At 43.2% G+C, this 14576-nt stretch overlaps 1 pseudogene; it reads left to right on the top strand.

Moving 5' to 3' along the window:
• Nucleotides 1–304: 304 nt before the first annotated feature.
• The window catches only part of LOC139387797 (dimethylglycine dehydrogenase, mitochondrial-like), a 35034-nt pseudogene continuing 20762 nt past the window's right edge, over nucleotides 305–14576 (top strand).

Raw genomic sequence — 14576 nt, 5'->3', positions numbered from 1 at the left:
AACCTCCCACTCTACCTGCCCTCCAAGAAACTGAGCCCCCAGTTTGTGGGGCCGTTCAAGGTTCTCCGGAGGGTCAATGAGGTGAAATAAAGGACACAATTACCCCCTCACTACTGTATCTCACCCCTTTTCCATGTCTCCCTTCTCAGGCCCGTGGTTCCTGGTCCCCTAGCTGACGCTGTCCCCCACGACACACCTCCACCCCCCCCTGGACATCGAGGGGGGCCCGGCGTACGCTGTTAGGTCCCTATTGGACTCCTGACGTCGTGGGGGTCAGCTCCAGTATCTGGTGGACTGGGAGGGTATGGCCCAGACGAGCTGGACCCAAACATCCTCCGCGATTTCCACCTTCGCCGCCCGGACCGACCCGCTCCTCGTCCTCGGGGTCGTCCCCCTGGTTGGCGTACAACGTCGCCAGAGTACTAACCACCAGTCCTGGGATTCATCATTACGCACACCTAGCACTCATCATTATGCGCACATATTAATATTATGATTCACACCTGGACTCCATTACCTTCATAATTTCCTCCCCTTTATATGTCACTCTCCCATGTTCACTCACCAGTCAGTATTTTTCTTGTGTATTGGCGTTCTGCCATATGTTAGTGTCCTGTTCTTGGTTTTGTTGTTTTATTAAAATGTTTAACCTGACACAAGACGTATGTGGCAGGGTCTAAAGACAATCACGGAATACAAGACAAGCTAAACACCTTCTTTGCCCGCTTTGAGGATAACACAGTGCCACCGACACGGCCCTCTACCAAGGACTGTGGGTTCCCCTTCTCCGTGGCCGATGTGAGTAAGACATTTTAAAAAAATTGTGTGTTAGGTTTCATGCATATTTTGGAAGTTAACTGAGTGTGTTTTGTGATCTTTTATTTGTATTGTCAGAACTCTCTCACCTTGCATCCATTTTTTTGTATTCTTCCATGCAACCCTTTTATAATTGAACCCTCGCAAGGATGCCGGCCCAGACGCATTCCCTAGACACGTCCTCAGAGCATGTTCAGACCAGATGGCTGGTGTGTTTACGGACATATTCAATCTCTCCCTACACCAGTCTGCTGTCCCCACATGCTTCAAGATGGCCACCATTGTTCCTGTACCCAAGAAAGCTTTGAGAGACTAGTAAAGGATAATATCACCTCCACCTTACCCGTCATCCTAGACCCACTTCAATTTGCTTACCGCCCCAATAGATCTACAGACAATGCAATCACCATGACACTGCCCTATCCCATCTAGACAAGAGCAATACATATGTAAGAATGCTGTTAATTGACTATAGCTCAGCATTCAACAACATAGTACCCTCCAAGCTCATCATTAACCTCGAGGCCCTGGGGCTGAACTGTGTGCAACTGGGTCCTGAACTTCCCGACAGTCCGCCCCCAGGTGGTGAAGGTAGGAAACATCATCTCCACTCCGCTGATCCTCAACACTGGGGCCCCACAAGGTGAATGCTCAGTCCCATCCTGTACTCCCTGTTCACCCATGACTGCATGGCCAAGCACACCCAATCATCAAGTTTGCAGATGACACAACAGTAGTAAGCTTGATTAGCAACAATTACGAGACAGCCTACAGGGAGGAGGTGAGGGCTCTGGGAGTGTGGTGCCAGGAAAACAACTTCTCACTCAATGTCAACAAAACAAAGATGATCATGGACTTCAGGAAACAGCAGAGGGAGCACTCCAATATCCACAGACGGGACCACAGTGGAGAAGGTGGAAAGCTTCAAGTTCCTTGGCGTACACATCACTGACAAACTGAAATGGTCACCCACACAAATCAAATCAAATTGTATTTGTCACATACACATGGTTAGCAGATGTTAATGCGAGTGTAGCGAAATGCTTGTGCTTCTAGTTCCGACAATGCAGTAATAACCAACAAGTAATCTAACTAACAATAACAAAACTACTGTCTTATACACAGTGTAAGGGGATAAAGAATATGTACATAAGGATATATGAATGAGTGATGGTACAGAGCAGCATAGGCAGGATACAGTAGATGGTATCGAGTACAGTATATACATGAGGTGAGTATGTAAACAAAGTGGCATAGTTAAAGTGGCTAGTGATACATGTATTACATAAGGATGCAGTCGATGATATAGAGTACAGTATATACGTATGCATATGAGATGAATAATGTAGGGTAAGTAACATTATATTAAGTAGCATTGTTTAAAGTGGCTAGTGATATATTTACATCATTTCCCATCAATTCCCATTATTAAAGTGGCTGGAGTTGAGTCAGTGTCAGTGTCAGTGTGTTGGCAGCAGACACTCAATGTTAGTGGTGGCTGTTTAACAGTCTGATGGCCTTGAGATAGAAGCTGTTTTTCAGTCTCTCGGTCCCAGCTTTGATGCACCTGTACTGACCTCGCCTTCTGGATGATAGCGGGGTGAACAGGCAGTGGCTCGGGTGGTTGATGTCCTTGATGATCTTTATGGCCTTCCTGTAACATCGGGTGGTGTAGGTGTCCTGGAGGGCAGGTAGTTTGCCCCCGGTGATGCGTTGTGCAGACCTCACTACCCTCTGGAGAGCCTTACGGTTGTGGGCGGAGCAGTTGCCGTACCAGGCGGTGATACAGCCCGCCAGGATGCTCTCGATTGTGCATCTGTAGAAGTTTGTGAGTGCTTTTGGTGACAAACCAAATTTCTTCAGCCTCCTGAGGTTGAAGAGGCGCTGCTGCGCCTTCTTCACGATGCTGTCTGTGTGAGTGGACCAATTCAGTTTGTCTGTGATGTGTATGCCGACGAACTTAAAACTTGCTACCCTCTCCACTACTGTTCCATCGATGTGGATAGGGGGGTGTTCCCTCTGCTGTTTCCTGAAGTCCACAATCATCTCCGTTTTGTTGACGTTGAGTGTGAGGTTATTTTCCTGACACCACACTCCGAGGGCCCTCACCTCCTCCCTGTAGGCCGTCTCGTCGTTGTTGGTAATCAAGCCTACCACTGTTCTGTCGTCCGCAAACTTGATGATTGAGTTGGAGGCGTGCGTGGCCACGCAGTCGTGGGTGAACAGGGAGTACAGGAGAGGGCTCAGAACGCACCCTTGTGGGGCCCCAGTGTTGAGGATCAGCGGGGTGGAGATGTTGTTGCCTACCCTCACCACCTGGGGGCGGCCCGTCAGGAAGTCCAGTACCCAGTTGCACAGGGCGGGGTCGAGACCCAGGGTCTCGAGCTTGATGACGAGCTTGGAGGGTACTATGGTGTTGAATGCCGAGCTGTAGTCGATGAACAGCATTCTCACATAGGTATTCCTCTTGTCCAGATGGGTTAGGGCAGTGTGCAGTGTGGTTGAGATTGCATCGTCTGTGGACCTATTTGGGCGGTAAGCAAATTGGAGTGGGTCTAGGGTGTCAGGTAGGGTGGAGGTGATATGGTCCTTGACTAGTCTCTCAAAGCACTTCATGATGACGGAAGTGAGTGCTACGGGGCAGTAGTCGTTTAGCTCAGTTACCTTAGCTTTCTTGGGAACAGGAACAATGGTGGCCCTCTTGAAGCATGTGGGAACAGCAGACTGGTATAGGGATTGATTGAATATGTCCGTAAACACACCGGCCAGCTGGTCTGCGCATGCTCTGAGGGCGCGGCTGGGGATGCCGTCTGGGCCTGCAGCCTTGCGAGGGTTAACACGTTTAAAATGTCTTACTCACCTCGGCTGCAGTGAAGGAGAGTCAGACAGCGTGGTGAAGAAGGCGCAGCAGCGCCTCTTCAACCTCAATTTGGCTTGTCACCTAAAACCCTCAAACCTTTACAGATGCACAATCGAGAGCATCCTGTCGGGCTGTATCACCCCTTGGTACGGCAACTGCACCGACCGCCTTCGCAGGGCTCACCCAGAGGGTGGCGCGGTCTGCCAAACGCATCACCGGGGGCAAACTACCTGTCCTTCAGGACACCTACTGCACCCGATGTCACAGGAAGGCCAAAAAGATCATCAAGGACAACAACCACCCGAGACACTGCCTGTTCACCCTGCTATCATCCAGAAGACGAGGTCAGTACAGGTGCATCAAAGCTGGGACGACAGACTGAAAACAGCTTCTATCTCAAGGCCATCAGACTGTTAAATAGCCATCACTAGCATAGAGGCTGCTGCCTACAGTCATGGCCAAAAGCTCAGAATAATCCATGTTTGGAGTTTGTCAGAATTTGTGGGTTTTTGTTTGTCCACCCGCCTCTTGAGGATTGACCACAAGTTCTCAATGGGATTAAGGTCTGGGCAGTTTCCTGGCCATGGACCCAAAATATCAATGTTTTGTTCACCGAGCCACTTAGTTATCACTTTTTCCTTATGGCAAGGTGCTCCATCATGCTGTTCCTGGATGGTTGGGAGAAGTTGCTCACTAAGGATGTGTTGGTACCATTCTTTATTCATGGCTTTGTTCTTAGGCAAAATTGTGTGAGCCCACTCCCTTGGCTGAGAAGAAACCCCACACATGAATGGTCTCAGGATGCTTTACTGTTGTATGCTTTACCACAGGACTGATGGTAGCGCTCACCTGGTCTTCTCCGGACAAGCTTTTTTCCAGATGCCCCAAACAATCGGAAAGGGGATTCATCAGGGAAAATGACTTTACCCCAGTCCTCAGCAGTCCAATCCCTGTACCTTTTGCAGAATATCAGTCTGTTGCTTCTTTGCTGCCCTTCTTGACACCAGGCCATCCTCCAAAAGTCTTCGCCTCAATGTGCATGCAGATGTACTCTCACATGCCTGCTGCCATTCCTGAGCAAGCTCTGTACTGGTGGTGCCCCGATCCCGCAGCTGAATCAACTTTAGGAGACGGTCCTGGCGCTTGCTGGACTTTCTTCACAACAATTGAACCGCTCTCCTTGAAGTTCTTGATGATCCGATAAATGGTTGATTTAGGCGCAATCTTACTGGCAGCAATATCCTTGCCTTTGAAGCTCTTTTTGTGCAAAGCAATGATGATGGCACGTGTTTCATTGCAGGTAACCATGATTGACAGCGGAAGAACAATGACTCCAAGCACCATCCTCCTTTTGAAGCTTCCAGTCTGTTATTCGAACTCAATCAGTGATCTCCAGCCTTGTCCTCGTCAACACTCACACCTGTGTTAACGAGAGAATCACTGACATGATGTCATTTTGATCCTTTTGTTGCAGGGCTGAAATGCAGTGGAAATGTTTTTTGGGGGGATTCAGTTCATTTGCATGGCAAAGAGGGACTTTGCAATTAATTGCAATTCATCTGATCACTCTTCATAACATTCTGGATTATATGCAAATTTCCATCATACAAACTGAGGCAGCAGACTTTGTGAAAATGTATATTTGTGTCATTCTCAAAACTTTTGGCCACGACTGTATATACAGTACATAGACTTGAAATCACAGCCCACAATAAATGGAACACTAGTCACTTTAAAACCTCTTAAAGATATTGGTTCCCATTTAGGACTCTACCCTCCCACGTTCAGCTGGAACGGTGGCGCATGGAACGCAAAAATATTCTTAGAAATATTTAACCTCCACACATTAACAAGTCCAATAGCTCAAATGAAAGATAAACACCTTGTTCATCTAGCCAGCAAGTCAGATTTCTAAAATGTTTTACGGCGAAAACATAGCACATATATATGTCAAACCACCACCAGACACAGCTCATTTGAATAGCCAAAACATGCAATCAACAAACGCAGGATTAAAAAATAAATCATTCACTAACCTTTTGAAAATCTTCATCAGATGACAGTAATAGGACATGTTACACAGTACATTTTTTTTTCTTTCAATAATATGCCATTTATATCCATAAATGTCCATTTACATTGAGTTCATGTTCAGAAATTACTCAAAAATGTCCGCAGGAAATCTAGGTAGCGCGGCAAGATAACGTAAATAGACATCATAAACTTTGACTAAATATACATGTTCTACATATAGTTAGAAAGATACACTGCTTCTTTATGCAGTCGCTTTGTTACATTTCTTTTTAACGTTACAGAAATCGCACACTATTCAATATTCTGAGACGGCGCTCAGATACAAGCTACATTTCTCCGTAATGTTGGAGTCAACAGAAACACAGATTTCAGCATAAATATTCCCTTACCTTCGATGGTCTTCGTTCAGAATGTTCTGGAAGGCTTCATACTTACCCAATACATCGTTTGGTTTCAAGTCTTGCGTCTTTGTATTAGCTACTGCTAATAACATCAGCTGAAATGCACCCAAAATGTCCTCTGGTCCGGAAAAGTTGCGCATCAAAACTTCAAAATTACATATTATATGTCGACTAAACAGGTCAAACTAAGTGCAGAAGCAAGCTTTATGATGTTTTAAACACACAAAACAAATTTCAATTCAACCGGTCATCGTCTGGTCCTTTTTCTGAGTACTGGAACAAAGGAATGGCTGTGACCAATTTGCGCCCTAACGCACAGGTTTTTTCTCGCGGCACTTACTCAAATCACTCCCATAGGGCCAATTTGAACGATTAAAAGCTCTACTGAATGAGGACATCTAGTGGAAGACATAGAAAGTCTCCCCAGAATCATAACTGGTTGGGAAGGGTGGGGGCGATGACGTCAAAGTTGCTCCAACTTTCATGACCACAAAAACTAGTTTGGAAGAATGCCTGCCCTGTGAGTTCTGCTATACTTACAGACATGATTCCAACGGTTTTAGAACTTTGGAGTGTTTTCTATCCAATAATAATTATTATATGCATATATTAGCAATTTTTGACAGATTTTTTTTTCAGTTTACTAGGGGTACCCAATTCCTCCAAAGGGGGCATAAGTCTGCCATATCCTTAACAGGTTTTAATAATGTTTACATATTTTGCAATACCCATCTCATATATGTATATACTGTATCTTATTCTATGCCACTCTGACATTGCTCCTCCATATTTTTTTATTTTCTTATTTCCATTCCTTTACTAGATTTGTCTGTATTGGATATATGTTGTGTAACTGTTAGATATTACTGCATTGTCGGAGCTAGAAGCACAAGCATTTCACTACACCCGCAAAAACATCTGCTAAACACTTGTATGTGACCACTAAATAATGATTTGATTTGACTTGACTTGACTTGACATCCTTTATGTTATGCACTCAGTAGTTCCCTCAGGTCCTCTGGCATTTTAACTATCCCAAAGCCTAGAACCGAGAGACAGCTTTGAGTTACCATGCCCCCAGCCTCTGGAATAGCCTGCCTGTCACGTCTACTCCAACTCTCCGGTGCTCGACGTCGCTGGTTTACTAATCACTGACTCTGACAACTATCATTACGTGCCCCACCGCCTCATCATGAGACACACCTGGACTCCAACACTTCACTGATTACCTCCCCTATATCTTTCACTCCCTTGGTTTCATTCCCCAGGCAATATTGGTTATGTGTTTCATGTCCAGACGCAACTCTTGTTTTTGTACCGTTCCATGTTCATTGCATTATTAAACTCACCAGCTGCACCAGCTTCTCGACTCCCAGCGTCTATGTTAAAATGACAGAGAATCTGAGGGGGGGGGGGCAAAACTGTGGTTTTTAAGTCGTTCAGTTTTTGTCAATCTTTAGTTTTTATCCTCTTATGTTTTGTGTTGTAAATATTTCAGTTTTTGTTTTAATTTGTACTTTCCTGTGAAACACATTGTGTTGCTTTCAATGTGTGAAATGTGCTGTATAAATAAAGCTTGATTTGAACTTGTCATCAAGTTAGTAGGTTATTGTATTTCAAAAGTTACATTGAATTGTGTTTGGTTGTGAACGGGACCAAGTATCATCGTTTTAATGAGTTTAACCTTCTTGGATAGTTCCGTCTGGGCCATTGACTTAGTGTGGCTTTCATTTCTAGTTTGTCTAAAAATTAATAAGCACTATGTTGGACATATATGTTGCATTCACGTCTCCATCTCAACCAAAAATCTAAGTTAAAGAATAGGACTAAATCAAAGCAAATCATACTTTTAAATGCACTTTAAAACAAAGTTTGATTTGGTCGAATTCTTTAACTCCAATGTTTGATTGAGATGGAGACGTGAATCAAACATATAAATGTAAGTATCATATGGCGTTCTGCATTAGCATCGAACAGCCCCCCCTACCCCGGACAACAGCACTGCACCCCCCACAGCAACTCGTCCAAGCCTTCCCCATTTCTCCTTCTCCCAAATCCAGTCAGGTGATGTTCTGAAAGAGCTGCAAAATCTGGACCCCTACAAATCGGCCGGGCTAGACAATCTGGACCCTTTCTTTTTAAAATTATCTGCCGAAATTGTTGCCACCCCTATTACTAGCCTGTTCAACCTCTCTTTCGTGTAGACTGAGATTCCAAAAGATTGGAAAGCAGCTGTGGTCATCCCCCTCTTCAAAGGGGGACACACTCTTGACCCAAACTGCTACAGACCTACAGTATATCTATCCTACCCTGCCTTTCTAAGGTCTTCGAAAGCCAGGTCAACAAACAGATTACCGACCATATCGAATCCCACCATACCTTCTCCGCTATGCAATCTGGTTTCAGAGCTGGTCATGGGTGCACCTCAGCCACGCTCAAGGTCCTAAACGATATCATAACCGCCATCGATAAGAAACAATACTGGCCAAAGCCAAGGCTTTCGACTCTGTCAATCACCACATCCTCATCGGCAGACTCGATAGCCTTGGTTTCTCAAATTATGGCCTCGTCTGGTTCACCAACCACTTCTCTGATAGAGTTCAGTGTGTCAAATTGGAGGGCCTATTGTCCGGGCCTCTGGCAGTCTCTATAGGGGTGCCACAGGGTTCAATTCTTGGACCGACTCTCTTCTCTGTATACATCAATGATGTCGTTCTTGCTGCTGGTGAGTCTCTGATCCACCTCTACGCAGACGACACCATTCTGTATACTTCTGGCCCTTCTTTGGACACTGTGTTAACAACCCTCCAGACGAGCTTTAAGGCCATACAACTCTCCTTCCGTGGCCTCCAATTGCTCTTAAATACAAGTAAAACTAAATGCATGCTCTTCAACTGATCGCTGCCTGCACCTGCCCGCCTGTCCAACATCACTACTCTGGGCGGTTCTGACAATTACAAATACCTAGGTGTCTGATTAGACTGTAAACTCTCCTTCCAGACTCACATCAAACATCTCCAATCCAAAGTTAAATTTAGAATTGGCTTCCTATTTCGCAACAAAGCATCCTTCACTAATGCTGCCAAACATACCCTTGTAAAACTGACCATCCTACCGATCCTCGACTTCGGCGATGTCATTTACAAAATAGCCTCCAATACCCTACTCAATAAATTGGATGCAGTCTATCGCAGTGCCATCCGTTTTGTCACCAAAGCCCCATATACTCACCACCACTGTGACCTGTACGCTCTCGTTGGCTGGCCCTCGCTTCATACTCGTCGCCAAACCCACTGGCTCCAGGTCATCTACAAGACCCTGCTAGGTAAATTCCCCCCTTATCTCAGCTCGCTGGTCACCATAGCAGCACCCACCTGTAGCACACGCTCCAGCAGGTATATCTCTCTGGTCACCCCCAAAACCAATTCTTCCTTTGGCCGCCTCTCCTTCCAGTTCTCTGCTGCCAATGACTGGAACCAAACTACAAAAATCTCTGAAACTGGAAACACTTATCTCCCTCACTAGCTTTAAGCATCAGCTGTCAGAGCAGCTCACAGATTACTGCACCTGTACATAGCCCATCTATAATTTAGCCCAAACATCTAACTCTCACCCTACGTTGTTTATTTTGCTCCTTTGCACCCCATTATTTCTATCTCTACTTTACACTTTCTTCCACTGCAAATCTACCATTCCAGTGTTTTACTTGCTATATTGTATTTACTTCGCCACCATGGCCTTTTTTTTTGTCTTCACCTCCCTTATCTCACCTCATTTGCTCACATTGTATATAGACTTATTTTTCAACTGTATTATTGACTGTATGATTGTTTTGCTCCATGTTTAAGTCTGTGTTGTTGTATGTGTCGAACTGCTTATGTGTAACTCTGTGTTTTTGTCGCACTGCCTTGCTTTATCTTGGCCAGTTCGCAACTGTAAATGAGAACTTGTTCTCAACTTGCCTACCTGGTTAAATAAAGGTGAAATAAAAATAAAATAAAAAGCCATTTGCAGACAAACTGGAATTAAAGCCAGACTAAATCAATGGCACAGATGGAACTATTCAAGCAGAAGATACATCTCCTTCAAATGTTGATATTTGGTATCGTTGACAACCAAACACAACTCAATATCACTATCATATAATTACACTTGAAATAAACCAACTTGAAACCCTAGGTTTATATGTATATTTTAGTTGAATCCTAAATAGCTGTTTATGATTTCGCAAATGCTATATAGGCCCAAATGGCATCCTTGATAATAGTAGCCTACTATAGTTACATTTCATTTACTCTGTTAAACCTACCCTTTGGAATGACTTCGATAGCACCAGTCCCGCCACAATCATTCTCACGATAGCACTTTGGTAATAGCCAGTGACATATATCAAAGTTAAGCAGGGCTGGGCTTTATTAAAACCCTGGATGGGAGACCAAAGGATTGCTGTAGATACATTTTCAAGTATTTCACTTTTCCACTTAAGAGTCCACGTCACAATACGTAGAAAAATGTTGTTGAAACAACGTTGATTCAACCAGTTTGTTCCCAATGGAGTGTTTCATTTCCCTCCTGGGGTATGTCATGTCCGAATTGAGCACAGGGTCAATTCTCTTCACAATATTTTCGACTTCTTAGAAGTCACACAACGACTCCACACATCTTTAGCTGGATTGAAATGGATTGAAATTGATTAAAATCTCCCTCCTCCCAGGGACAGTCACACGGTCCTGGGGAAGATGTGGAAGGACACGGCTGAGACTGATCATCGGAGGGGGCTGTGTGGGAGTCAGTGTAGCCTATCACCTGGCCAAGGCTGGAGAGAAGGATCTGGTTCTGCTGGAGAAGTCTGAACATACTGCTGGAACCACCGAGCACGCTGTAGGTCAACAACAACAGATCTAGGATCAACTTGCCTGACTCAAAACCTAATCTCATATGATGGGAAAAAAGACAGAACTGACCTGGGAACAACAAATGGCTTCAGAGGGTTTTTATGTATCGAGTCTGGTGTTAAACATATTGATTGATGGTCTGACACCTAGCACATGGCACAACAGCCACAGCAAAACCCCCAACAACACCTTTACCTTTTGCGTAACATTTGGAAAGGATTCAAAACACATGCCGCATTTCCACTGCAGCCCCGTTTCGACCAGAGACGTTCTTCCACTACTACAGCAGTTAGTATGGCAACAGAGTTTTCACATTTCTCCTCATTAGAATTAAGTGTTATTACACACACTATCAGAGGGAAAGGCAATGTAGGTCGGAAATATTCAACATGGCGAGACCGCAGTGAGAGACCCCACTCAAGATATTTACATTTTAATTTGAGCCATTGAGCAGACGCTCTTATCCAGAGCAACTTTACAGCTACCGGGAAGAACCTAAGATACTACAGACATATCAGATAGTCCACTCGGCAGAAGGAGAGGTTGAGATTTCCAAGAAGTAGATGGAGGCATGTAAGAAGATCTGAGTTATGGTAGCTGTCAAAGACAGCTGCTGTCAAAAGAACCAGGCCTAGGTGGTTCTGCCGAGGAACTGATGGCCTAGTTCTGCCTCTTTATCACCCTCAAACAACTCCATCCTGTATAGCAGGGTTCTGCAACTGGCGAATTTGGTGGACATAAAATACTTAAAAAACACCAGCAAATCGACTCCAAGTGATTGTAATTTTGGACATCTGTTCCACAGTATTCCCACCCATAATAGGGATAAACTATGTGTTCGTATACAAATGTAAGCAAGGTTTGAAATAATTATTTTTGAGTCAAATATTGTATCTGTTTGGGCTTCTTGCTGTCAATTTGCAGTCTACAAATTATTTGTAATTAGGTTCCCGGCCCCCTGACTCAAGAAACAAATCAGTCGGCGGCTGAATCTAGTTGATGATCCCTGCTGTAGAGGTTAGTCTACATGCGATAGTAAACATGCTGCTCAAATGTCAGGGGCCCAACTTCCTTAGTAGTCTTATCTAACTTCTCCTTCTCTGTCCAGTACCTTCAGAAAGTATTCATACTCCTTGACTTATTCCACATTTTGTTGTGTTAAAGGCTGAATTCAAAATGGATTACAGATTTGTTTTTTTTAAATCAACCGTCTACACACGTTTTAATTTTTATCTACATTTGTTGACAATGAAATACAGAAATATCTAATTTACATAACTATTCCCATTCCTAAGTCAATACTTTTTTAGAGGCACCTTTGGCAGCAATTACAGCTTTAAGGCTTTCTGGGTATGTCTCTAAGAGCTTTCCACACCTGGTTTGTGCAACATTTGCCCATATTTTTTTTCAAAATTATTCAAAGTGGTTGTTGATCATTGCTAGACAACCATTTTCAGTACTTACCATAGATTTTCAAGTAGATTGAAGTCAAAACTAACTCGGCCACTCAGGAACATTCACTGTATTCTTGGTAAGCAACTCCAGTGAAGTTTTGGCCTTGTGTTTTAGGTTATTGTCCTGCTGAAATGTGAATTAGTCTCGGTGTTTGGTGGAAAGCAGACTGAACCAGTTTTTCCTCTATAATTTTGTCTGTGCTTAGCTCCATTACGTTTTTTTTATCCTGAAAAACTCCCCAGTCCTTAACGATTACAAGCATGACCATAACATGATGCAGTCACCACTATTCTTGAAAACATGGAGAGTGATACTCAGTAATATGTTGTATTGGATTTTCCCCAAACATAACACTTTATACTCTGGACAAAAAGTGAATTGCTTTGCCACATATTTTGCAGGATTACTTTAGTGCCTTGTTGAAAACAGGATGCATGTTTTGGAATATTTTGATTCTGTACAGGCTTCCTTCTTTTCACCTTGTCAATTAGGTTAGTATTGTGGAGTAACTACAATGTTGTTGATCCATCCTCAGTTTTCTCCTTTCACAGCCATTAAACTCTATAACTGTTTTAAAAAGTCACCATTGTCCTCATGGTGAAGTCACTGAGCCTGTTCCTTCCTCTCCGGCAACTGAATTAGGAGAGACACCTGTGTCTTTGTAGTCACTGGGTGTATTGGTACACCATCCAAAGTGTAATTAATAACTTCACCGTGCTCAAAGGGATATTTAATGTATGCCTTTTTTATTTTTACCCATCTACCAATAGGTGCCCTTCTTTGCGAGGCATTGGAAAACCTCCCTGGTCTTTATAGTTGAATCTGTGTTTGAATTTCACTGCCCGACTGGGATCTTACAGATCATTCATTGTATGTGTAAAATACAGAGATGAGGTAGTCCTTCAAAAATCACATTAAAAACACTATAATTGTACACAGAGTGAGTCCATGCAACTTATTTTGACTTGTTATCCGTATCTTTACTCCTGCACTTATTTAGGCTTGCCATAACAAAGGGGTTGAATACTTATTGACACTAGACATTTCAGCTTTTCATTTTTAATACATTTGTGAAAATTTGGAAAAACATAATTCCACTTTGACATTATGGGGTATTGTGTGTCGGCCAGTGACAAATCTCACTTTAATCCATTTTCAACGGAAAGAGCAAATCCTTTATCTAAATTTTTTAAAGCACATGGGCGAGGGAGAGAAACAAATGATGAAGTTTGAGGCCATGTGGCAGAGAGTGATGCGGCCGCTGGAGGTCGGGGTGTGAGTCTGGGCAGGGGTGATGTTGTGGATGTTTGTGTGTGTCTGTATGTCGTTGTTTGTATTGTTTAAACATAATAATAATAATAATAATAATAATAATAATAATAATAATAATAATAATATTATTACTAAATACAAATAAATAAAAATAACAATAATAATAATAATAATAATAATAATAATAATAATAATATATATACGTACACAGTGGCAAGAAAAAGTATGTGAACCCTTGGAATTACCTGGATTTCAAATTTGATCTGATCTTCATCTATGTCACAACAATAGACAAACACAGTGTGTTTAAACTAATAACACACAAATTATTGTATTTTTCTTGTCTATATTGAATACATAATTTAAACACTCACAGTGCAGGTTGTAAAAAGTATGTGAACCCCAAGGCTAATGACTTCTCCAAAAGCTATTTGGAGTCAGAAGTCAGCTAACCTGGAGTCCAATCAATGAGACGAGATTGAAGATGATGGTTAGGAGCTGCCTTGCCCTATAAAAACACTCACAAAATTTGAGTTTGCTATTCACAAGAAGCATTGCCGGATGTGAACCATGCCTCGAACAAAAGAGATCTCAGAAGACCTAAGATTAAGAAATGTTGACTTGCATAAAGCTGGAAAGGGTTACAAAAGTATCTCTAAAAGCCTTGATGTTCATCAGTCCACGGTAAGACAAATTGTCAATAAATGGAGAAAGTTCAGCACGGTTGCTACTCTGCCTAAGAGTGCCTGTCCTGCAAAGGTGACTGCGAGAACACAGCGCGGAATGCTCAATGAGGTTTAAGACGAATCCTAGAGTGTCAGCTAAAGACTTACAGAATTCTCT

This window comes from Oncorhynchus clarkii, chromosome 29, assembly GCF_045791955.1.
Source record: "Oncorhynchus clarkii lewisi isolate Uvic-CL-2024 chromosome 29, UVic_Ocla_1.0, whole genome shotgun sequence".
NCBI lineage: Eukaryota > Metazoa > Chordata > Actinopteri > Salmoniformes > Salmonidae > Oncorhynchus > Oncorhynchus clarkii.
This window is presented reverse-complemented; position numbering and strand designations above follow the sequence as displayed.